The following is a 13,938-nucleotide window of genomic DNA, read 5'->3' on the forward strand; positions in this document are numbered from 1 at the left end:
TGTCTCATGCCCGATCCACCTCCTGGAGCTCCACCTCGCTCTGGGCTCCACCTAGCTCCCGATGCTCCACCTCGCACTGGGCTCCCTGCCAGGTAATAATGTCCTCTGCTCCCCTTCTTCCCCTCCAGCACAATCCTATCGCTGCGTAGCACCCTCAGGATTTCTCCACCAGCTACCATCCTATAGCCTCTCGAATCCAGTCTGCTAAGTGAGATAAGATTCCGCCTGAAATCGGGTATGTATCGGACCTCCCCCAATCTCCTCACTGCACCGTCATGTGTCCTCCAGCTGACCATCCCAATGCCTCTGATCGCACAGCTCGATCCATCCGGCAGATATACAGTGCTCTCACTGTTCTCCAGGGAGTCAAACTGCTCCTCTCTGCAACACACATGATAGGGGCATGCAGAATCTAATATCCACTGCTGGGAAGAAGTAGATACCTCGTCAGATATCTCAAAGACATCTCCATCTAAATCACTACCGACCGTCGCTACAGTAGCCACCGTCTGATTTTTCAGTTGAGGGCAATCTCTGGCTAGATGCCCCAACTCCTCACACCGGTAACACCTGATTTTGCTCAAGTCCCTCCTGGACTTAGACCGCCCTCGTTGCGATCTCCTGTCGCTCCGTCTATCGCCTCCTGCTCCTCCAGAAGCCACCAAAGCTGAGCTATCGCCACCTGAGCTCGAAGCTGGGTTCTCCCTCCTGAGAACCTCATTCTGGAGTATCGCCGCGGTGACCTCGTCCATCTTGATAGTGCTCTTCCCCACTAGAAGAACAGTCACCAAGGACTCGTACGAAGAGGGAAGCGACGCCAGCAAAACCAACGCCCTGGTCTTCTCCTCAACGTTCTCGCCAACGCTGAGAAGGTCGGTGAGGATCTTCTGGAAGTGGCTCAAATGCTCCTGCACGCTCTGTCCCTCAGTCATCCGCAGTTGGTAAAACTGCCTCCAGAGAAAAAGAGTGTTCGTGAGAGACTTCGCCATGTATAACTCCTCGAGCTTCGACCACAGCACCGTCGGGGAAGTCTCGCTCAGCACATGGATCACCACCTCATCCGTCAGGTACATGCGGATGGTACTCACCGCCTGCATCTGTAGCCGTTTCCAATCCCACCCCTCCATGGTGGTCGGCTTCTCATCGCACAAGAGAGCATCGATCAACTCCTGTTGGATGAGCACGTCCTTCACCCTTGTCTGCCACAAGGAGAAATTGCTCTTACCATCAAACTTGTTGATCTCCATCTTGATTGTTCCTGTTTTCTCCATCTTCAGTCTTGCTCACCACCGCTGCAATCTGCGTCCTTATACCGCTTTGCTCTGATACCACTTGTTGGGTGGATGTCTAGCCAGGACACCATCTCCCAAGATCCTTTCAGTACCACGCGATGCAGCAGAAAGAAAGAAGAAACAAAACAAAAGAAAAAATAATCAAAATACGTGGATCAGCCACAAAAGGGCTCGCCTCCACGGGGCATGCAAACTTCACTATGAAAAGAAAATTTTACAAGAGGAGACCTCACCCTCAACCCTTGTACACCCAATTCTCTCTCATCTGAAGTTCCCCTCACAAAAGCTCTCTCTCTCTTGAAAACCCCCCTGAACCCCTGAAGAGCCTGGCGACCGCTGTCCAAGAGCCTCCTGCTCCTTCTCTCACAGCACGCCCGCCTCTCTCTCTTCAATCGAACTCGTACGGACTTCGTACGGTGCAAAAACCGAATCCACTGTTCTCTCTGTTCGTCTCAGGGTTTTATAGACCTTAATCACGACTTAGATCGTGATTAGGACTCCTTAATCAACCCAAATCACGTCCCAGACCATCCGATCAAGACCGAGAGCCTCCTGGGCCGTCGGATCGCGCTCCGGTCCACGGAATAGTTTCGTGGACCGCGAGAAATGCGTGGGAAACGCCCACGTGGTCCACAGGCCACACCGTGGACCACCCGATCCACGGTGGACCGAGGCAAGGGGGCCAGCAGGCCGCTGGCCTGGGCCGGCCCGTGCGCGCGGGCCTGGGCCGTGCCTGCGCGCGGGCCTGCGCGCGCCTGTGCCGCGCGCCGGCTGGGCCGTGCGCCAGCCTGGGCCGCGGGCCTGGGTCGCGCGTCCCGCACGGGCCTGGGTCTCGCATCCCGCGTGCCGCCGCCTGCGGCCGCGCCGCTGCCGCCCGCCGCCGGTCGCCGGCGATCCTCTGCCGCCTCGATTCTCGTGCCGATTTCAAAAGCTCGTATCTCCTCCATCCGAACTCCGATTCAGGTGATCTTGGTCTCGTTGGACTCCGTTTTTCGCCGCGAACCTCGCTGTGGGCTCAATGTGGGCTGAATCTTGAGGCGTCAAATCCTAACAATGTTTGTCTTCCCTTTCATTGTATGTCTTAACTTATGCAGCAATGATTGGTTATACAGTTGTTTATAAATTTCTCCTTCAAAAGTCCATATGTAATCCTTTAGTAGAAGGTATAATATATTAGAGTTAATTTGTCCTTGTGCTTTTGTTTTGGCTGTTTTACCACCACAATTATTTCATAGACTATGACCTACATGTAAAAACAATAGCTTGATTCTTCCCAAGGAATGGAGTGACTGCTTCCATGCTTTAACCCATTGTACAATGATGAGTTTTTTCTTTTCTAAATGTGTTATGTCAGGAGGCTTGACCTTCAAAATTCAAGGGTAGACTCTTAGACTACAAAGGAAGCTAAAACAAACTTTAATGGCCATAAAAAAATGTTTTTATAGGCTTATGGAGCTACATTTTAGTCTCTGCCAACAAGCACAAATAGTCAAGAACAGAGGTCTATGGATGCTTGGTGGTCTATTGTAGAAGTGTCATGAAACCTATTGTTGATAGACTAGCATGGATTCCTGCTTGGTTATACCATTGGTGAGTCTTATCGGCTCAATATGGTCGGGGTTGAAGAAAACACATCTTAGGGACCTCCTAGCCTTTGAAATGCATAGCCTTGTGCAAGAGGTTAAGGCAAGGTTCAAAGAACTAGTACCAAGTCTTGTACCAGTTTTCTCAGATCAGGACAGATGGATATTACTACTTACTAGGATACAGTTGTCCCGATTCTTAGGATGATCTTGCATCTCATTACCATACTAGGATGGTTGGGTGTCCCAATACCATAGCAGGACCGCAATTTTTTATTTTTTAAAAATTTTGATCTTTTTTGCTAATTGAGTTTTTGATGAATATTGATGTGTTTTGAAGTCAGTAATGGGTGCATGATGGCGGTACAAGTACCAAATCCCTATGGTGCTAATCAAATTGAGAAGTTAATAAGTGTAAAACATTGGCTATCGCTTATTGATCATAATATCCATAACAATCATGTGTTGAACTGAAATAATGTCAAACTCATCTGAATTTCATACCAAAAAGAAAGAGTTGGTCTGATTGCCCCATATTTCTCCTTTTTTTTTTCCACATAGTGGTGAAAAAAAAGAAAAAAAGGCTGGGGGCAGGATAAAGCCTTATTAGATGTTGTAAAAGATCAAAAATTTCTGCTATCAAGGAGTTTGGACTATTGTAAAGGCACCCTGGATCTGCCATCCTTTCCCTAAGATCAAAAATTTCTGCTATCAAAGAGTCTGGACTATTGTAAAGGCACCCTGGATCTGCCATCCTTTCCCTCTTCTTTCTCTTCTTCCTTGCTCTTTTGTTCAATCTCTCTCCCTTTATCTCCCTCTTTTTCTTGGTCTCCACCTGTAGCAGCCCTGTTGGGATATACCGACCGACCCCTGCACACCGACTTACCCTCGGACCTGTCCGACTGATGTTCGACTCTACCGACCGATGACTCCGATCGACGACTGTCGATAATGACTGCCGACAATATCTGATTGGAGGTATATCGACCGAACAGGTCCATACTGTTCCCGACCGACCAAGCGGTCGAGTCCGAAATACCGACTCACTGTCGGGGGGGGGGGGTGGCAGCCGACGTCCGACTCCCGCAATGCACCAGACCAGCCGACGGTGTCTCCGACAGTCGAATACCGATGTATAGTCGGTCAGCCCCCCCCAAACGCCGTACGACTGCTATGGGCTGTTGTCCTGACAAGGACATGCGGCGTGGCCGCCCTAGGGTATTGTCCTACCAAGGACATAGATCAATCCCAGTGACTTGACAGTCCATTGCGACTTGACAACCCGTGGTGATTTGACAGCCTTCGGCGATTTGACAACTCCCCAGTTGTCTGCACCATTAATGGCAGGACCATGCCGCGTTCTACTATAAAATGGGGTAAGGCAACAGTGTTGGTAAGGTGAAGCTCCCTAAGTTCTTGAGATCCCTCTCTCTCTCTCTCTCGCTGAACCCTTGATTTTCCACTATTGCCTAGTCTCCTCTCTGACTTGACCGTCAGAGGATCCCCGTCGGAGGCATCTCCGATCTATGAGGACTTCTCTTGCAGGTGCGCGACGCCGGCAATCGAACGATGGGGGGATTGGCCGTAACAGATTTGGCGCGCCATGTAGGGGTTCGATTTCGACAGAGGTAAGACAGCGAGCTCCATAGAGCGTAAAAAATCTCTCGACATGATGAAAATCAGAGCTCAGCGATCGAAAGCTACCGGATCGATGAGGCATTCTTCCCGTCGGGAAGAGGCCCCTCCTTCACCTTCCATGGTGGAGCCCAGCTCTCTGCATCCGATGGTAACTACGGAGGTACAAATCACGGCGATCGTGCGGCAAATGATCATTCTGATGGATGCGGTCAAAAGCCTCCAACAGCAACCGACTCAGTTGCCCCAATCATCGGCGGAACTACCGGTGGTGCACCCTATTCCGTCCAAAAGCAGCCGCCGACGCCCGCATCAACTTTCGTCTCCTCCTCAAGAGCAATCGTCTCAGCGCTCCCACCGAGAAGGGGTGAGACGGTCACGGTGCGACACCCACCGGTCTCGGCATCCTTCTCCTTCCCAGCTGGAGCGGGCGAGGAAGGAGAAGCGGCCGCGGACATCGTCCGCCTCACTCTCAAGTTCGTCGGGAGGTTCGACCCCTGGGGTTTCTCAACACCGACGGTTGGACGACCATGAATGCAGGTTTGAAGAAATCGACTGTCGGCTTGCCCAACTCCAGATGGATGGCCAGAAGTCTTCGAATGACATCGACTTCCGGACCACCCAACCTCTCTCCCGATTTGTCCTCGACGAGCCGAACCCTAGTCGGTTCAAGATGCCGCACGTGGAGCCTTATGATGGCTCCACCGATCCAGTTGACCATCTGGAGAGCTACAAGGCTCTCATGATGATTCAGGGGGCGATCGATGCTCTCCTTTGCATCGGCTTCCCTGCAATGCTCCGTAAAGCCGCTCAGGCCTGGTACTCTGGCCTCCGCTCAGGGAGTATCTACTCTTTCGGGCAGCTTGAGCATTCTTTCGTGGCCCACTTCAGCACCAGTCGGAAGCCGCCGCGAACTTCGGACAATCTTTTCTCCCTCAAATAGGGAGAAAGCGAGACGCTCCGACACTTTGTGGCCCGATTCAACACGGCCACGCTTGAGGTCCGGGACCTCAACGAAGACATGGCTATCTCGATCATGAAGAGGGGGCTAAGGGGGTCCCGGTTCACTTATTCCTTGGACAAGACCCTCCTCCGGACGTATGCCGAGTTGCTGGAGTGCACGTACAAATACATGCACACGGATGAAGGAGCTTCCGACCGGTGCCTGACCGAAGGTGCAGGCCAAAAGGAGAGGCGAAAGAAAAATCGGACTGTTGCTGAACCTAGCAAGCCCCCGACCGACAAGTGGGCCTCGCCCCGACGACGGAGCCCAAAATCACCCCGACGTCGGAGTTCGAGACCGACGCCCCGCAGGTATGACCCCTACACCCCTCTCTCTGCTCCTCATGCGCAGATCCTGATGGAGATCGAAGGAGCGAAATACCTGCGACGGCCCTCACCTCTGAAGGCAAAGGGCCTTGACCGAAAGAGATACTGTCGATTCCATCGGGGCCACGATCACACCATCGAGCAATGCATCCAGCTCAAGGATGAGATAGAGGTCCTCATACGGTGAGGGTATCTCGAAAAGTACCGAAGGGACCCACCGGCTCGATTTCTTCCCGAACGACGACCCCTACCGACTGAGGAGGCAGTGAATGATCAGTCTACTGCTGGAGTCATCAACATGATCTCCAGACGGCTGGATCGAGGAATGACTGCTGAAGGGGAGTCGGCGAAGAGGCCACGCCAGGACGATGTAATCATCTTTTTAGATGAGGATGCTTGGGGAATCCAAACCCCCCATGATGACGTCGTTATTGTCTCGGCGACAATAGCAAACTATGATGTCAAAAAGATTCTTGTAGATAATCAAAGCTCAACTAGTGTTTTATTTTACTCGGCCTTTTTTCAAATGCGACTGTCGACCGACTGACTCAGAAGAGTCTCTACGCCCTAGTGGGTTTCATTGGGGAAGCTGTCGCAGTGGAAGGAGAGATTACTCTTCCCGTGACAGCTGGGACTGAACCACGATGAAGCACCGTCCACATGATGTTCACGATCGTCCAAGTATCTTCGGCCTACAATGCCATACTTGAAAGATCCAGACTAAATGCCCTCAGGGCAATAGTCTCGACATACCACTTGCTGGTCTGATTTTCGACTAAAAATGGAGTTGAAAAAATGCACGGGGATCAACAGCTTGCCCGGCAGTGCTTCCAAATCTCTACTCAAAGCAACGAATCGAAGGACTCCCTGACGGTCGACAAGCTGGACCAACGCGAAGAGGAGAAGCGGGGTGAATCGACTGAACAGCTGATTTCCATCTCGATGACCAAGAATCCTGAGCAGGTCGTCTGGGTCGGGTCGCAGCTGTCCGACCCAGAGCGACGGTAGCTGATAGAGCTGTTGAAAGCCAATGCCAACATATTTGCTTGGTCGGCAGCGGATATGTCCGGCATACCTCCGAAAATGATGACTCACTGACTTAACATCGCCCTTGGTGTGAAGCTAGTGAGATAGAAGAAACTGGCTTTCACCCCCGAAAGACAGAAGGCTATCGATGAGGAAGTGGATAAGCTACTCGAGGCGGGCTTCATCAGAGAAACCACGTATCCCGACTGGCTCACAAATATCGTCATGGTGAAGAAAGCCAACAAAAAGTGAAGGATCTGTATCGACTACACCGACTGAATCGGACCTGCCCAAAGGATAGCTTCCCACTGTCGAAGATCAACCAGCTGGTGGATGCGATGTCCGGTTATTGACTTCTCAGCTTCATGGATGTCTTCGTCAGATATAACCAAATCCAGATGGCGCCCGAGGATGAAGAGCATACGGCCTTCATGACCGCTAAGGGCCTCTACTGTTACAAGGTGATGCCCTTCGGTCTGAAGAATCCGGAGCCACCTACAATGCCTCGTTAATAAAGTCTTCAAAGATCAAATCGGATGCAACATGGAGGTGTACGTGGATGACATGCTGGTGAAGAGTGCACAAGCCTCGGATCAGTCCAAAACTTGGAGGAAACCTTTCGTACTCTTCGGCGACATCGGATGAAGCTAAATCTGACTAAGTGACCTTTGGGATAGCATCGGAGAAGTTCCTCGGGTTCCTCATTTTTCACACAGAATTGAGGCAAACCCTGAGAAGATAATGGCGATCATTGACATGCAGCACCCGAACACTAAAAAAGAGGTGCAGCAGCTTAATGGAAGGATCATCGCGCTCAGCCGATTCATCTCTCGATCGGCTGAGAGGTGCCTCCCGTTCTTCAAAACCCTGAGGCAGATGAAGGACTTCTCGTAGCCAGTTGAGTGCCAACAAGCCTTCAAAGATCTGAAGAAGTACCTGACTTCTCCCCCTACTCATGAAGCCAGAGGTCAGAGAAACATTATACCTTTATCTGGCCATCGCCCCAGAGGCTGTTAGTTCAGTACTCGTCCGGAGAACGAGAGCCGAACCCACCAGCCCATATACTATACCAGTAAAGTGCTCCGCGGGGCCGAAGCTTGTATTCAAGGGCAGAGAAGATGATATTTATCCTGGTCATATCTGCGCAGCAACTCCGTCTGTATTTTCAGGCACACCCATCGTGGTCCTTACCGACCAGCCCCTGAGGGCGATCCTCATCGCCCCGACACGTCAGGACGACTGGCGAAGTGGGCGGTGAGGCTAAGTGAGTTTGACATCCAGTACTGACCATGATCCACTTTGAAAGCCCAAGTCCTGACCGACTTTATTGCGAATGCCCGACAGCGACCAAACATCGGAAGACAGAGGCTCCAAAAAAGCTGCAACTTCTGAATTTGACCCCGGGTCAACCTGGGTGTTACACATAGATGGAGCTTCCAATGCCCAAGGGAGTGGGGCCGGGTTCCTGCTCACCAACTCGAGGGAGTGGTTATCGAGTATGCCCTCCGATTTAACTTCAAAACTTCTAATAATCAAGCCGAGTATGAAGCGCTCCTCGCCAGTTTGAGGGTAGTGAAAAAGCTCAGGATTGACAGCCTCAGAGTCTTCTTCGACTCCCAGCTGATTGTGGGGCAAGTCAAAGGCGAATTCGAACGTAGGACCCGACCATGGCAAAATATTTTCAGAAGGTGAGAGATCTCGTGGCACACCTTAAGTATTTTGAGATCTCCCACATTCCCAGTTAGAGAATGCTCGGGCCAATGCACTCTCCAGGCTTCCAACATCTGCCTACAGGCTTTGGGCCGGACACTTGTAGAGAGTCTCGAGCAACCGAGCATCGACAAGGCTGAGGAGATGCTACAACTGACGACCGAGCCAAGAGGATGGACCCGATCGTTCAGTATCTGACTGACGGAACCAGCCCGAAAATCTATGGAAGCCAGACGACTCCGATGGATGGCCTCCCAATATGTAATGATGGACGGACGACTCTACAAAAGATCGTTCTCCCTTCCTTTGCTACGGTGCCTAGGACCGACAGATGCGGACAACGCACTCAGAGAGGTGCATGAAGGGATCTGCGGGAGTCACCTGGGGGGCAAATCCTTGACCTACAAAGTCCTACGGAAGGTTACTACTGGCCCACCATGAAGAAAGATGCGGTTGACTTGGTTCGGAGGTGCGAGCCGTGTCAAAGTAACTAACTTACAACACAGCCCGCCAACCAACTGACTGCCATCGTCGCCCCGTGGCTCTTTGCTCAATGGGGGATCACATAGTTGGTCCTTTCCTTGACGTTGATCAGAGAAAATTTATAGTTGTCGCCATCAACTATTTCACCAAGTGGGTGGAGGCCGAACCCTTGGCGCAAATCACCGAGTGCAAGATGGAAGACTTTTCCAGAAAGCCATCATCTTTAGGTTCGGGCTACCGCACACCATCATCACCGAAATGGGCAACAATTCGACAATAATGATTTTAGAGAGTTTTGTGCGAGATTCCATATCACGCACAGGCTGACCTCGGTCGGCCATCCACAGTCCAACGGAGAAGTCAAAGTAACCAACCGGACCATTCTGCATGGGTTAAAGACCCGACTGAACGAAGCGAAAAGCCTCTGGGTCGAAGAGTTGCACTCGTCCTGTGGGCATACCGAACGACATCCCGGTCCGATCGGGAATCTCCTTTCAGCCTGGCCTATGGGACAGAAGCAATGATCCCACTAGAGATCGGGCTACCATCGATTAGGGTTGAGCAATACTGTGAACCGAGCAACTCTGAGTGTTGAAGGGCCGACTTGGACCTCCTGTCCGAGCTTCGACGTGAGGCTCAACTCCGCATGGCTTCCTACCAATAAAGAGTGGCCCAATACTACAATGCTAAAGTTAGGTCAAAATCTTTCAGATCTGGAGATCTGATTTTGAGGAAGGCGGAAATCTCGAAGCCTCAGGATCAAGAAAAACTGTCCCCAAACTGGGAAGGACCCTATAAGATTGCAGACACCTACAGGTCGAGCGCCTACCGACTTGAAACCCTAGAAGGGACGGCCATTCTTCGAATCTGGAATGCTGACAACCTGAAATTATATTATCAATGAATTCTGTATGCCCTTCTTTCTCGAAATACAATACAATTTCAAAGCTCCAGAGTCTATGAAGTCTGGCTCTCTGCCGGAGGTCGGCCCTTACTAGGAGTACGAGCCTCGACATCCCGACTTGGTCCCAACGCCTCGTTCAGAATCTACAAATCTACGGCTCTACGACGAATCTACGACTCGATCGTCGAACCAACGGCCTTTACCTCTAAAGGCCAAAGGTTTCGACTAATGCGGTTGGCTAACTTGCCCACTTAACTTCAACTAAAAAAGGCAAAATGCCAGGACGACCGCAGTCATGCTCGCGACATGCCGACTTGGTTACGATCGATCGAAGGATATTCGGCTTGCCTCCATTTATCATACGCCATGACGTACCTGCCCGACCAAGTTCTGGGCAATGGGTATTCGACTGGCGACGGATCGATCTGGTCACGATCGATCGAAGGATATTCGGCTTGCCATCGTTTATCATATGTCTCGACGTACACGCCCGATCAAGGGCTGGACAATGGATATTTGACTTATCATCATTATCCTACCCGAATACATTGGACACCAATCGACTATCAGACTCTACAAAATGATCGTGCCGACGAGCCACGTTCGGTGGTTGGTCGACGCTCGGCCTAATGGACACACCCGACCAAGGTCCGGGTGGTGGACATTCGACCTAGAATCGGTATGGCTCTCGACCATCGGATCCTACGTTATCTATATAACGTTCGGGATGCTGACATGCGGTTGGGGCTTGCGCTATCCTTGGCATGGCGCACGCTACTAACCACTTTGATCAGCTACACTACATCCTACCGAATGTCCTAACGACGTGTGTCGGGGCTACGACCTATACACTCGGGGATGGCTCGGAAAAAAAAAAAGCACTTCGAACCGCACACGAGAAAGTGTGAAAAGTCTTTGATTTTTGTTAAGTTGAAGTAACTTACAAAATTGGACGAGGCCCGGCTACAAAATTGGGACAAAGCCCGATTACAAACATCAAAGACAAAACAGAAATAAAAAATACAAAGATAACAGAGCGGACACTCCGACTATTCGTCGGAGTCGACTTCTTGCATTGGGTAGAGCTCAGGAGCAACCGGCGTGCCCGCTCGGATCGGGGAGGGACCGTGGGTTAGAGTCACCTCACCTTCGGCAACTTGTCCCGTCGGCAGTAGGTCGGCCTCCTCCACTGGGGCTTGGTCCTCTGCCCCTGAAGGGACGATACCGCTCAGGTCGAGCTTCGGTTGCAGATTCTGGATCGCATCCCGAGTGTCCTCGTAGCCCACCCAATAGGAGGCGAAGCCGCTCTCCAGGAGCTCCTCTCGGTACTCGTCCGAGACATGGAAGTCCTCCACCGCCCGATTCAGTGCCTCCTTGGCCGACTCCACCTCCGCCTTTGCTATGTCGGCATCGGCTTGGGAGGAGGATAAGTTCTCCTCGGCCTTAGAGAGGTTCTCCAGGCTAATGCGAAGCTGTTCACGCTCGGCCTCGAGCTCCCTGATGCAGCCGTCTCGCTCGCACCGCAGTTGGTGGACGAAGCGGGTCTTGCGCTGAACTTGCTCCCGAGCCGATCGAAGCTCGGCCCCGAGGCTGCTAGGCCGTTGGTGAGTCGGGAGATCTCCTCCTCGAGCCTAGCCTCCCGATCGACCGACGACTTCAGCTGATCGACCAACATCGCCTTCTTAGCTTCGGTGGTCTCGGCCCTATTCTTCTAGGCCGCCCGGAGATCGCCGAACCTCTGATACCCGACCTCCAGCTCGGACATGTTGTAGATCAGCTGCAAGTAACAGGCCGGTTGTCAGAAGACTGAACTGATAGAAAACAATAATGAAGATGAAAGGGGAAGAAGAGGAGCTCACCTGGATCATAGTCAGGTAAAAGGAAGAAAGCATGTCGGTCACCCGCCGGCTCTGTTGGGAAATGTGTCCCAAAAAGCCAATCGTCAAGCTGTTGACGGTTGAGCAATCAAGTATTGTAACTGATTTGTTAATAAATAAAATATATTTGGTATTTTTATCATAAGCTTTCATCTTCTAATGAACTCTGTTGTTATGATGAAGTCCTTAGGACTATTTAGATTCGATAAAGAGAAGATTTATCGATTAGTCCTTAAAACTGTTCACGATCAAATGATAGGCTGTTAATAAGGACGACAGCTTCTATCGAGCATAGATCGCTGTAGGCCATATGGGTTGGTTGTCCTCTTAACCAAAGAGTGTGGAGACACTGGTATGGCATACAGGTGAGATGTAAGGGTACATCGTCATTGAATGTGACCAACTCTAGAGCATTCTGCTGTCGAGAATGTCTTTGATGGGATATAGGTATAAGTGTCCCTTAGACCTGAGATCGCCTCAGTGACTTGCAAGCAACTCACTGTGCTTTGGTACTGGACTAACTGAATTTCTAATTCAGGGACGGAAGGCTTCTGGGCACAGTCAAGTACTTGCGAAGTCAGAGTGTGATCGAGATGGGATTGACCACTCCAAGAGTTGGAGAAGAATGAGTCGCTGTATTTCAATTTAGCAAAACCTTGGCCAGGGTAATCCATCAGATAGATTTGATATTTTGAAATACAATGTGGACAACCTGATCAGAGTTGACAGTTGAACTCTGGGGTATCCTATGATCATTTTGATCAAGGGGATGAATTATATGAAAACTATATCCGCATGGGTTCTAAGGATGTTGTTCTACACATTCGACCTATCCGATCGTCAGGTACCATTGCTAGATGGTCACTTCGATTGGTATAAGAATTTGTTCCTATGCTACCAGCTTAGGTTCGGACCTATGAGGTCACACACATTAGAGTTCATGATCCGATCGGATGGTTGATCAACGATTAAGAATCATTCTAGGGTTAAATGATCAATACGATTGACATTTAACCCAGTGCAAGTGTTGCAGAAGGATCGATTAGCAATTCGATTGCTAATTGGCTTAATTTGATTAAGCCAATGGGCTGAGATTAAGTCTAATTAAATATAATTTAATTAGATTTGGTTTGAGCTTGATTGGATCAAGTCCAATTGATTTATTGGATAAGCCAAGTGTAAGAAAAAACTAGTCCTAGTTCAACTAGGACTTGGATCAATCTAATTTCTAATTTGATTAAAAAATTAAATCAGATTTAAATATAATTTAATATGATTAAATTAAGTTCTTAATTGAGTTAAGATCTATTTTAATTAGGTTGATCTAATTTTGGTTTGATTTAGTTTGAGAAACCAAATTAAAACAAGTCATGAGATAGAATCCTAGTTGTGATAATCCGACCCAATTGGGCCCAAAATCAGCCCACAAAGCCCACCAGAAAAAAAAAAAAAAAAAAAAACAGAGCAGGGAGGAAGACTCCCGATCGGAGTCTTCCTCTTCCCCGTCTCCGATTGAAAATTGGAGTCCTGGGGCCATTAAAAGACCCTAGGACAAGCTCTATAAGAACCCCTCTTCTCCTCTAAGTGTAGATCCTTTGGTCACCGATGATCGCCGGAGTTTTTCTCCGATTTTCCCGTTTGAAGCCGCGGCCCCTCGATCTGTGCTCGCTGCGATTTCTCGTCGGAAACCTCACCGAAGTCGAAGGTAAGCCCCGGCCCTCCTTCCTCTCTTCCTTCCCCTCCTTCCCATGGCTTCGTACACCCTCGCCGGCCGTCGGGTTCATCGAAAAATCCACAAAGAGCCAAGATCATGTTTTGCTCTGTTCAGCCGAGCCATCTCCCTCCCTTTTCCGGCCACCAGCGCCGCCGTCCATGGCGCCGCACCCCTAGGTTTGGACCCCCACCCCTCTACCTATCTTCCCCGAAGGTCATGGCCGTCGGTGATCGGCCAATGACCGGAGAAAATTCAAGGAAAGGGGCGGTCCCCTGTTTTTCCATTTTTTTTCTAACTTCCCACTGGCCGAACCTCGCCGCCGGCCATCTCCGGCTCCATCGCCGTCGATCGCCGCTGTCGGACCATCGGTCGTGCCGCCACAGCC

This window comes from Elaeis guineensis, chromosome 4, assembly GCF_000442705.2.
Source record: "Elaeis guineensis isolate ETL-2024a chromosome 4, EG11, whole genome shotgun sequence".
In the NCBI taxonomy this organism is placed as follows: Eukaryota; Viridiplantae; Streptophyta; class Magnoliopsida; order Arecales; family Arecaceae; genus Elaeis; species Elaeis guineensis.